Source organism: Microplitis mediator, chromosome 7 (genome assembly GCF_029852145.1).
Source record: "Microplitis mediator isolate UGA2020A chromosome 7, iyMicMedi2.1, whole genome shotgun sequence".
In the NCBI taxonomy this organism is placed as follows: Eukaryota; Metazoa; Arthropoda; class Insecta; order Hymenoptera; family Braconidae; genus Microplitis; species Microplitis mediator.
Window position 1 is genome coordinate 12,966,171 of NC_079975.1, and position 11,994 is coordinate 12,978,164.

General features: G+C 35.0%; 1 long non-coding RNA gene across 1 annotated transcript; it reads right to left on the reverse strand.

The window, feature by feature from the left end:
- Positions 1 to 462: 462 nt before the first annotated feature.
- Positions 463 to 1,996, reverse strand: LOC130671652 (uncharacterized). Its single transcript, XR_008990549.1, has 3 exons — positions 1,342 to 1,996; positions 816 to 1,249; positions 463 to 748 (listed from the first exon to the last, which is right to left on the reverse strand). It is a non-coding gene; the product is annotated as an uncharacterized LOC130671652 (long non-coding RNA).
- Between the last annotated feature and the right edge of the window lie 9,998 nt (positions 1,997 to 11,994).

Here is an 11,994-nt window from a genome sequence, read left to right on the forward strand (position 1 = left end):
TAGTCCCAAAGTGAATTTTGTTTTTATTCAATAATGCAAAATTTTATATAATTGAGTTCTAGCAAATTCTATTTAATAGCGATTTCTGAGTAAATATGCCGCGCAGGTTTGTGAATCATTATATTTTGTAATACACTTTAAATACGACTAAATAATGTAATATTATTCGAAAAAAATGATTTTACAATGATTCATAAATCTTATAAAGTCTATAAAATTTTTCAATTTACCGCATTCATAAATGTTGTAAAGTACGCAAACTTTTTTAAAATTTTAGAAAATAAGCTAATAAGATCATTAGTGAGATCATTAGTGAGATAGTTAAGGACATTTCGTTGTTTGAATAATGAATTTAGTTATAAAAAACTTAGATTTCAAATTTAAAATATTGTATGGTTAAGTTTAAAAAATTTTTACTTCTCATTTACATAATTTACCAAAAAAAGTATTTATTGCCCCGCTACTAGTGGGTATACCGGTATTGGTCTCGTTACCCTATAAACAATTATATAATTGAATGTAATACAAATCAGAAAATCAATCATTTATTAGATATCTTTAATTTTCCAAAGTTCATTTGTGTTTATGTAAATACAATCAATCTATTCTTTCAAGTGTGTGATTTGGCACAGTGGATAGCAGATCAGACTTTGAATGCGAAGGCGCTGGGATCGATCCACCGAGTCGGCGTGAATTTTTTTTTTTTTCGCTATAAAATTTATAGACACACCATGGAACGATGAACTTACTGTGGAAATACGGTGAATTCACGGTTAAAAAACTGTCAAGCCATCGGAAAGTCATTGTAAACTCACCGTGGATATCGCTGAAAACCACTGTGGAGCGCACCGTAGTTTTACGGTGGTTTTACCGTAAAACCACCGTGAGATTACTGTGACCTTACGATCGAAACACCGTGGAAACACTCTTTAAGTGCAATGGAAACGCGGTCGGAATACAGTGGCGTGACTGCACAAAAAATACCGTGATTTCACTGCATTACAACCACGTTTTCACAGTCGTTCCACGGTGTTTTAACGGTGTTTTTACTGTAAGGTCACCGTGGCGCTAAAATCGCCAGGGTTACTTTACACCGATCTAATGTAGCTACAACTCTTTCGCTGATAATATCATCACTTCCTCTTGTTTTTTTTTTATTCTGATAATCTGATAGTACTTGAAAAGTATATTTCTCCACCCGATGCAGATAGCGCACTTCCTTGGCTAGATAAAAGTTCAACATTTTTGTCTAAAACAAATAAGGATATTAATATGACGAAAAGAATCTTTACGTTAATAAAGAATAAAAAATTAATTGATTATTTGATTCTTATAATTTACCTAATAATGTTTTTTCTTCTTCACTCTGTTTTTTTTTTGTTTTTCTAACTGGATTTTTTTGTTCAATTTATTATCATTATCATCGTCATCATATCTCGTTTTAATATTTGCAATAAAACCAATGCGTTCATCTGATCTTTGATTAATCAAGGATTCTTTAGAATTTTCATCGATAACGTCAAATTCATTTGACGGTGCAATGTCAAATAATTTTTTCAATGAACATACAAATTCATGTTGTTTTTTACAGCCACGTCACTCCGAATTTTGTGCGTTGACAAGTATGCGCCACTCATCGTAGAATTTTTTCAGTTTATCTCGGCATCTTTGCACATCTTGAACAGGAATTTGAGCTTTTTTCCAAAACACAATAATTTCATCAATGACTGCAGCAATACCTTCTGGGATAGAAGTATTTAAAATACGTGTATGAAAAAAAAAACACTTTCAAGCTTGCAATTTCGATGGTAATTTATTACCCACTATTTGGACGTCAACATCGCCAATTAAAAAAATGTTTTGACGTAAACGAAAAAGCTCCATATTTTTCTGATCACTTCGAAATCAAATGGATAAAATTTATAGATTAAATTAAATAACGAGAAATTATTAGCATTAGTAAACATTAGTATATGATTTTGATAGAGTTGAGATAATAAATATAGGTTATGGGCATTTCAGAATTAATTTTGATGTAAAAAGTTAAAATAAAATCTGATAGATGGCAGCATAATCAGTTTCTGAAATGTTCTTACCCTAAAATTTAAATTTGAAACCAGAGTTTATCAATATTTTTACCAATTGAAATCAAAATCTTTTAACAACTTATCAAAAATATTTTATTTATCTCAAAATTTAGAAAACAGTTAAAACATACGGCAGGTCAAGAATAAAAGAAAATTAGTGTAATCATTATTTTAGGATCACGATTACCTTGCAAGTTTTCTGAAAAAAAACCATCGAGATTTCAAATTATAACTCTTCTTTCATTTTTGAATGATTAAATGGCGATAAAAATGGAAAAAACCATAAAATTGACTAGCTTTGATTTTGACCTCGAATAACTTTAGAACCAAGTCAAGATAGCGAAAAATCATGAGAGACCTTTTTTGTAGAGCGTTAAATTTGCTATAAGTATTAAGAGCTAAATAAGGACTACCCTATTACCTATATAATGTGGTGGACTGGCCCAAAAGTGCCCTAAAATGGGCCAAGCAAGCAAACATCGACTTTTTCGCGGTTCCACGATAAGTACTGCGAACCACTCTGGTGGTTGCAAGGAAAACCAACAGATGTCACTGCCGTCCCTGTGGGACTTTATTGTTCGCAAAAAAGGTCAAAGTGTGCAAGTGGTAGTCTCTCAGAGCCCACTTAAGTATCCAGAAGGGTTCAGGATACAAATGTATTAAATACCATACATATGTTTGTGTGTGCGTGCGTGCACGTATGCGTATGCCTTAGCGTAAAGTAAATAAGGGAAATAATTAAAGACGTCAAGTCGCTTATCTCGTGTAAACGTCCTATGACTATCGATTACTATTCCTTGTATACATGAATCTGACTCGGATCCGTCAAAAGTATAAAAAGATAAAAGTTGAACAATGGATCACAAGCCCTAGAGCTCCTCGAAAGCCTGTGGACCATAGGGCCAAACAGGCTAAGAGCTGTGCTCGCTTGGAAAAGCCTGAGAAACTCAGACATCAAATCCTAGTTGAAGGTGTTAACCTCGAAGCAGGGCTTCAGTTCTCACTACTTAGTAGGCGATGACTCAATCATCACGCTATCAATAACCGCAAGGGATGAACGCCGGACAGGAAACCTGCTGATATAGGTTTCAAAGGCCGAGTACAAGCCAGGGTTCTTGAGATCCAACGCTCATGCTAAATATTAATTCTTAATACATAATATAATAAGCCACATGGCCACAATTATAATAAGAGTAAAACTCTTGATAAGGGCAAAACAACTTTCCCCAATGAGACCACGGGGCCAGAATCAGCCTGATCTTGTGGACCAAAGAGTGACACAAGCCTGAGTGGCTACACTTTCGATAGAGGATCAAAGACCCGAAAGAATAACACGATTCTGTGGACTCAAGCAGTTACCCAGACCTGAGCTGGTATTCAATTGAATGTAAAGAGGCCTAAAAATCTCGTATAGTACCACAAACTTGTGGACCCATCAGGGTTACACAAGCCTGAGCGGGTACTTCTCAGCCGTCCCAAGTCTCTTCCTTAGAAAGAACAACCTCTGAGTTGAAAAGAGGAATGAGGGTCAGGTAAGGCATTCTACTTCATTGCTCCCACGAAAATAATTCTGGTGGAAGTGACTTAGAAGAAGCGGCGCATATTCACTTCGGAGACTTTTAATAGGCCGCCCCAATCCGAAACTGGACATGTAATAATTTGTACTTGTACAACGCTGTGGACCTTTGTCACGGAAACTACGAGCGGGAAGTAATGTTGTGGGATGTAGCAGCTGATATGCAATGTATGTTCTAGTGGGGCAGAGCAGAACGCATGTCGGCTTGGGCGCGTAGCCCAACGCTGCCAACCCAAAAAATGATGCCAATCACTCAAAAATCAATGGAAAAACTTGAATGATTTGTTGAATATATATAAAAGTGAAAAGGCCTGCTCCCTTCGGGGAAGCGGGCTTTTCACTTTAATCGATTTTGAATATATAAGTGATCAACTAGCTTCATGTTCTGCAACATGAGGCGAAATTTTTCACTTTAATCGATTTTGAATGATTGATGATTATATGTGGATTGTAACGGGGTGGAATGCTTCCACATTACATATAAATTCAATTTCGACTCGCGCCAAAAGATTCACCCTCCTTCTTCAACAACTGTCAATAAATGAAGAAAATACAGTCACTGAAGCGCCGGGGTCGTTACGGTCGAGTCCTGACATTTGGTTTTAGGGGTTGGCCAGCCTGAGTGGGGAGGTATGAGGGCCAGAGACGACAAGCTATCGGGCTCTTGGCTCGCAGCAACCGCCGTGGACGGACGTGCCTTGCTACAACTACCACTAACATCTTGGTTTTCCACTACAAATTTCTATCTACTACTACTACTACTACACGTGCTGCTAGTCATCATAAAATGGGCCATTTTGGTTATTATAAATTACCGTGGACTATTGGAGGATTTGGTTTTGGAAGTGGACTTGGGACCTGGTGACGGAAGATTGGGTTTGAGGAGGCTAGAGGACCAGAAGAATTTATTGGAGTCTCGTTGGAGAGGATCGGCGGAGGTCTCGGGAGAATAGTTGGAGTAAGAGTGTTGAAGTGAGTGGAGTTTACTTTGAGTATAAAATTTTTAATAGAGTCATTGTAAAATTGTAATAGAGTCATTGTAAAATTGTTAAAAGAGTCATTATAAAATTTGTTAAAATAGAGTCACTTATAATATTACGATAGTAGAGTCAGTATAAATCTTTTCAAAGTCAATTGTCGAGTCAAATTCATCATTCATTCTAATTTATTGTTCACCTGTCATTTATAAAATTTTGTAAGACGACCCGTCTTGAATAAATGCCAGACTCATTAATTTTCTATAAATTACATATTAATTATTTCTAAACATTTCCCTTTACAAGTATAAGCTTCAGCGAATTTTCTCTCTCTTAAACTTTTATTTTTCACTGCGTGGTCCAGTCGGGGTTTACCCTCACCTGGAGATACTGAGACAGTCAGACAGGCTCGCAGAACGCCTCAAGTTTTGCATATGTGTGGGACACTTATTATATTAGGACCACAATCTAAACCAATATAATAAGCACACCCATTACAGGATTTATTGTCTTATGGTCCCTGGACCTGAGGCAGTTTTTTCTCACTTTAATCGATTTTTTAAATGCAATGATAGTCAAAAGCTATTATATGTCGACAGTGGACTGATATCACCGCAAATAGGCACAGACCCTGCTAAAATTTTTGATTATCATAAAATTGCGAAAGCAATACGTATAAAAATTTTCATGCAAAATGCGGTCAAGTATCAGCTCCCAGACAAAACCTAACCCTATCCTTCCCCCTTACACTAATTACGTTTTTTCTCTTTCACAGGTAGCAGCAACACTAATCTAAACTTTCTTCCCTACAGGCACAACCAAGAGTCTAGCGACTCAAATAGCAAAACAAAACATAGCAATTCTCTCTCCTGAAAAATTATTCGCGCCAATGGACCGGCATTCGGAATGTGCAGGACCGGTCCTCAAGGGGGAGGAGGGACATGGCAGAATTTTTTTTCTTACGCGAAAATTTTTTTTTTGTGTTGAACTATGGTTTTTTTCCACATGCACTTGAAAAAAAAAATCTGGCTCCGAAATGAAGCACTCTAATACATATATAAATTTTTTAATGAATAGTATTTTCGAACCGTACTCAACTAATTATGATAGGTCGTGACAAAATTCCTTGAAAAATCGACCATGAGGCCAAATACAATAGTTAGATTTTAGAAAAATCTACCTAAAAAGAGCGTTAGATACTTAGGGGTACACTTCGACCAGGACCTCAAACCAACTACACACATAAAGACAAGGCGCGCGAAATTAGACAAAACTTTTGGTCGTTTACGCCGTCTCGCACGGACTGAATGGGGACTGCGCCTTCTGGCTATGTTTACCATCTACGGGGGCTACTTCCTGCCTGTTGTCACTTATGCGGCAGCAGGCTGGCGTGACCTGGCGTGAAGTGGGGGATTGGAAGGCTCTTAGGGCCCTGCAACGTCGAACCCTGATTACGATGACGTGTTCATACAAGACGGCATCGTATGAGGGACTTTGTGTAGTTGCGGGGGCAGTGCCCATTCGGCTTGTGATTGACGAACGTTGCGCCCGTCACAATCTTCGCACTGACAAACAGGCAACCCTTGGATCCGCGACCGTGCAGCCAGATGACGAAGTAAGCTTTGTCTCCCTCAGAAAAGAAACCATTCGCAGATGGCAAGAACAGTGGTCCACAACGGACAAAGGACGCATGACATTCAACTTCGTACCCGACGTTACTGAACATCTAGCGAGCAAACACATCAGCCCCAATTTCTGGCTTACCCAGATTTTTACCGGTCACGGCTGTTTCAAAGATAGACTCTTCAAGTACGGACTCGCAAAGGATCGCAAATGTCCCCAATGTAACAAAGGGTGGGATACCGTTCAGCACTTACTGCTAAAATGCACCGAGTTTGAGCCTCAGCGTGAGGTGCTCCAAAACATAGAAGGGTGGGTCGCGGAGTGGCCACAAATCGGGAGGGTTTACGTGACATCCCCAAACTTTAAAATTTTTAATGGTTTCAGGAAAGATTGTCTCCACCACAAGCTCAGCAGCCAATTCCAACACTGAGAGGAAGGAGGAGAGGACTACTAGATCACGGTTCAACTGGCATCCACCCAGTTGTTGTCGGAGCATCTGGACATGGGTGTGCAGAACTCGCGATTTGTGAGGACTCTTTGCATCCCGGGTGTCAGTTCGAAGTTAGGTGTGTGTGAGAATGTGTTGATGTATGGACGAATGAATGTAAACAAAACTAGGTGTCTTCTGAGGAAGGCAGGGGAAAGAGACCACGTCCCCTCTCGACCAATTATGGTATGTCGACCAATACATAATTGGTACTATGGGGAGCCCATTCCAAGCCTCACTACGACCAGAGTCTCTTTATTTCTTGAGATGGGAGGAATGTTTGGGCCCACGTAAGGTCAGACTCGTAGTGACTGTGGTTAGATACCACACGTAATGAGGATTTTTGATTATACCTCCGATTGATGTCCACCTTAGTTTCAACTAAGTGTGTCGTCTGGGTAGAAGAGATGAGATTTCGCAGTGCGTGTGTGCCCAAAAGGGTAAGGAAACGGCTTCCGGTTGGCGGAGGTGGACTTAGGTCCCGTTACATTAATTAATTACTTGTATAATATTTGTCAAATCAACTATCTGAAGTTCTTTATCGAAAATAGTCGTTGTCTTTTTTTACCCTTACTCTTAGAAAACGAGCCTGATTTCTTATCATGACTATACACTAACATGTTGAGACAATGTGAATTGTCATCTTCGTCCTCAGCCTTACGGTTCCCAATTTTTCCCGTCTCATTGCCGTCTGAAACTACACAAGTCATAGTGACATAGTCACATGACTGATTGTCACGTCGACGCATGTCCGTAAGGGTGCAGTGGGGACAGAGTCAGGAGGCTAGCCCTACGCCCAAAATTATCGGTCAATCACTTCGATCCTGAATCAGTTAACATTAAGACGCATAGATTATCTACTATTGTAATTTACTAGCAATTTATTTGTGATTCTGTTAATATACTAGCAATTTATTTGCGACATTCTGTACATTACTGGCAATTATCTTGCGACTAGATTTTATTGTTTAGTTATTAATTCTTTCAAATGAAGTTTAAACAAATTAAATATTACTGTACGTTACGGGCGATATACTCGCAATGCAAAACTATACTGTGCCGTCTACATTACATCCTGCGCTTGCATTTTCTTGTAAGTAATTTCTATTATTATAATTGGCAATAAACAATCATTGCAATTGTTAATCATTCACTGTATCTATTATCTGTTCATCCTATTTACATCCGAAAATACTGGTAAGATTATTGAATAGTTTAAATAAATAAATATTAATTAAGTTAAAAGTAGTAATTCGACTATCGATAAGTATAATCTATAATTTTATAAGCCGTGAGGTTAGTTGATAAGTTTTCTCATACGTTGCCGTGTTGGAATAAGTGCGAGTTCTTGCTTCGCAAGAACCCTAGTCCATTGCTCTGAACCAGCAAAAATAAAAAATTCGTAGAGGCCAGCCTAAGCCAGGGTTCAACCCGCGGATTCTGGTGGCTGCTGGTTAGAATCGCAAAGAGAAAAGCGCTTTGTCTCAATGTATCACAAGATATGCATATATGAATCTTTTTATATAGATTAATTCGAAAATCTACCTTCCATTTCAACTGCCGAATGGCCTTTTTTAGTAGATTTCATAAAAATCTAACTACTGTATTTGTCCTCATGATGGAATTTTCGAAAAATTTTTCTACCTCTAAACTCAGCTCAGCGAGCTAAGTCAGGAAATACATTAGGTTCAAAAGTTAAGTTAATATATGTATATTAGGGTGGTCCTTATTTTGGACATTTTCGAATTTTTATGCTCCCAGAGGCTTATGTGGTTCGAAATAATTAAAAAAAAATATCCTCAAAGTTTCAGGTCTCTACCTCAATTTTAACCCGTGCCGCACAGCTATGTAGGTTTTCCGTTTAAATAACACGGGGTTTTTGGCATTGGACGATTAATTTTTTATTCCGGCTAAAGTAATTGTTCAAAAAATTTGAAACTCTATAGACTTTATCCTTATATTAGCAGCTACTCCTCAGAATTTTTACAGATTTTCAGCTACTATAATTCGGGCATGTACAGGATTTGAACCGTGGGCCTCGCTTTCAATAGTTTAACCCGCTACCCGTTGACCTAAGAGATTAACTTGAAAAGTGAGTTTCGTATGAACTTCAAGTCATAAAAATCTTATACGTGATAGATTTATAGTCAACAAAATTTTATATGTTACTTATTAATTATTGATTTAAAGTTATATGAAATTATATATAAGCTATATATAATTATAACTATGTTAGCTATATATAATTATATGTAATAAATTATGACTAAGTTAATTATATTTGATTATAACTAAGAATTTAAATTTAATCCCATACCCTGGTTAAAAAAGTGAATTAAAAAGGATTAACAAAGCACACATACTTAATACTCCTTAATACTCTTTAATACTCTTAATTCTCCGGAGAATTCAGATCGAACATAAAATGAATCCTTTTTAATTCTCCATCATCTAGCGACAAGATTATTATCGTTTTAGGATTAAAAAGAATAAAAAAGGATTGAATATTTTTAATCCTAACTTATCCTTTTTAATTCTAAAATAATATTGCAATTTCTGATCGCGCGGAGGATTCGAGAGAATAAAAGAGGATTGGGAAAAGTTTAATTCTAACTAATCCTTTTTTAATCCAAATTAATATTGAATTTCTGTTCTCGCGGAGGATTCAAGAGAATAAAAGAGGGTTGGAAAAAGTTTAATTCTAACTAATCCTCTTTAATTCTAAATTAATATTAAATTTCCGTTTCCGAGGAGGATTCAAGAGAATAAAAGAGGATTGAAAAAAGTTTAATCCTAACTAATTCTTTTTAATTCTGAATTAATATTTAATTTCTGTTCTCACAGAGGATTCAAGATAATAAAAGAGGATTGGAAAAAGTTTAATTCTAACTAATCCTTTTTGATTCTAAATTAATATTAAATTTCCGTTTCCGAGGAGGATTCAAGAGAATAAAAGAGGATTCAAAATCGTTTAATCCTAACTAATTCTTTTTAATTCTAAAATAACTTTCAATTTCTGTTCTCGCGGAGGATCCAAGAGAATAAAAGAGAATTGGAAAAAGTTTAATTCTAACTAATCCTTTTTAATTCTAAATTAATATTAAATTTCTGTTTCCGAGAAGGATTCAAGAGAATAAAAGAGGATTCAAAATAGTTTAATCCGAACTAATTCTTTTTAATTTTAAAATAACTTTTAATTTCTGTTCTCGCGGAGGATTCAAGAGAATAAAAGAGAATTGGAAAAAGTTTCATTCTAACTAATCCTTTTTAATTCTAAATTATTATTAAATTTCTGGTCCGAGAAGGATTTAAGAGAATAAAAGAGGATTCCAAAAAAGTTTAATCCTAACTAATCCTTTTCAATTCTAAAATAACTTTGAATTTCTGTTCTCGCGGAGGATTCAAGAGAATAAAAGAGGATTCAAAATAGTTTAATCCTAACTAATCCTTTTTAATTCTAGAATAATATTTAATTTCTGTTCTCGTGGAGGATTCAAGAGAACAAAAGAGGATTGGAAAAAGTTAAATTCTAACTAATCCTTTTTCATTCTAAAATAACTTTAAATTTCTGTTCTCGCGGAGGATTCAAGAGAATAAAAGAGTATTTAAAAAAGTTTAATCCTAACTAATTCTTTTTAATTCTAAAATAACTTTGAATTTCTATTCTCGCGGAGAATTCAAGAGAATAAAAGAGGATTCAAAAAAGTTTAATCCTAGCTAATCCTTTTCAATTCTAAAATAACTTTGAATTTCTGTTCTCGCGGAGGATTCAAGAGAATAAAAGAGGGTTGGAAAAAGTTTCATTCTAACTAATCCTCTTTAATTCTAAATTAATATTAAATTTCCGTTTCCGAGGAGGATTCAAGAGAATAAAAGAGGATTGAAAAAAGTTTAATCCTAACTAATTCTTTTTAATTCTGAATTAATATTTAATTTCTGTTCTCACAGAGGATTCAAGATAATAAAAAAGGATTGGAAAAAGTTTAATTCTAACTAATCCTTTTTGATTCTAAATTAATATTAAATTTCCGTTTCCGAGGAGGATTCAAGAGAATAGAAGAGAATTCAAAATAGTTTAATCCTAACTAATTCTTTTTAATTCTAAAATAACTTTAAATTTCTGTTCTCGCGGCGGATTCAAGAGAATTAAAGAGAATTGGAAAAAGTTTAATTCTAACTAATCCTTTTCAATTCTAAATTAATATTAAATTTTTGTTCCCGAGGAGGATTCAAGAGAATTAAAGAGTATTTAAAAAAGTTTAATCCTAACTAATTCTTTTTAATTCTAAAATAACTTTGAATTTCTATTCTCGCGGAGAATTCAAGAGAATAAAAGAGGATTCAAAACAGTTTAATCCTAGCTAATCCTTTTCAATTCTAAAATAACTTTGAATTTCTGTTCTCGCGGAGAATTCAAGAGAATAAAAGAGGATTCAAAATAGTTTAATCCTAACTAATCCTTTTTAATTCTAGAATAATATTTAATTTCTGTTCTCGTGGAGGATTCAAGAGAACAAAAGAGGATTGGAAAAAGTTAAATTCTAACTAATCCTTTTTCATTCTAAAATAACTTTAAATTTCTGTTCTCGCGGAGGATTCAAGAGAATAAAAGAGTATTTAAAAAAGTTTAATTCTAACTAATCCTTTTCAATTCTAAATTAATATTAAATTTTTGTTCCCGAGGAGGATTCAAGAGAATAAAAGAGTATTTAAAAAAGTTTAATCCTAACTAATTCTTTTTAATTCTAAAATAACTATGAATTTCTATTCTCGCGGAGAATTCAAGAGAATAAAAGAGGATTCAAAAAAGTTTAATCCTAGCTAATCCTTTTCAATTCTAAAATAACTTTGAATTTCTGTTCTCGCGGAGGATTCAAGAGAATAAAAGAGGATTCAAAATAGTTTAATCCTAACTAATTCTTTTTAATTCTAAAATAACTTTCAATTTCTGTTCTCGCGGAGGATTCAAGAGAATAAAAGAGAATTGGAAAAAGTTTAATTCCAACTAATCCTTTTTAATTCTAAATTAATATTAAATTCCTGTTTCCGAGAAGGATTCAAGAAAATAAAAGAGGATTCCAAAAAAGTTTAATCCTAACTAATCCTTTTCAATTCTAAAATAACTTTGAATTTCTGTTCTCGCGGAGAATTCAAGAGAATAAAAGAGGATTCAAAATAGTTTAATCCTAACTAATCCTTTTTAATTCTAGAATAATATTTAATTTCTGTTCTCGTGGAGGATTC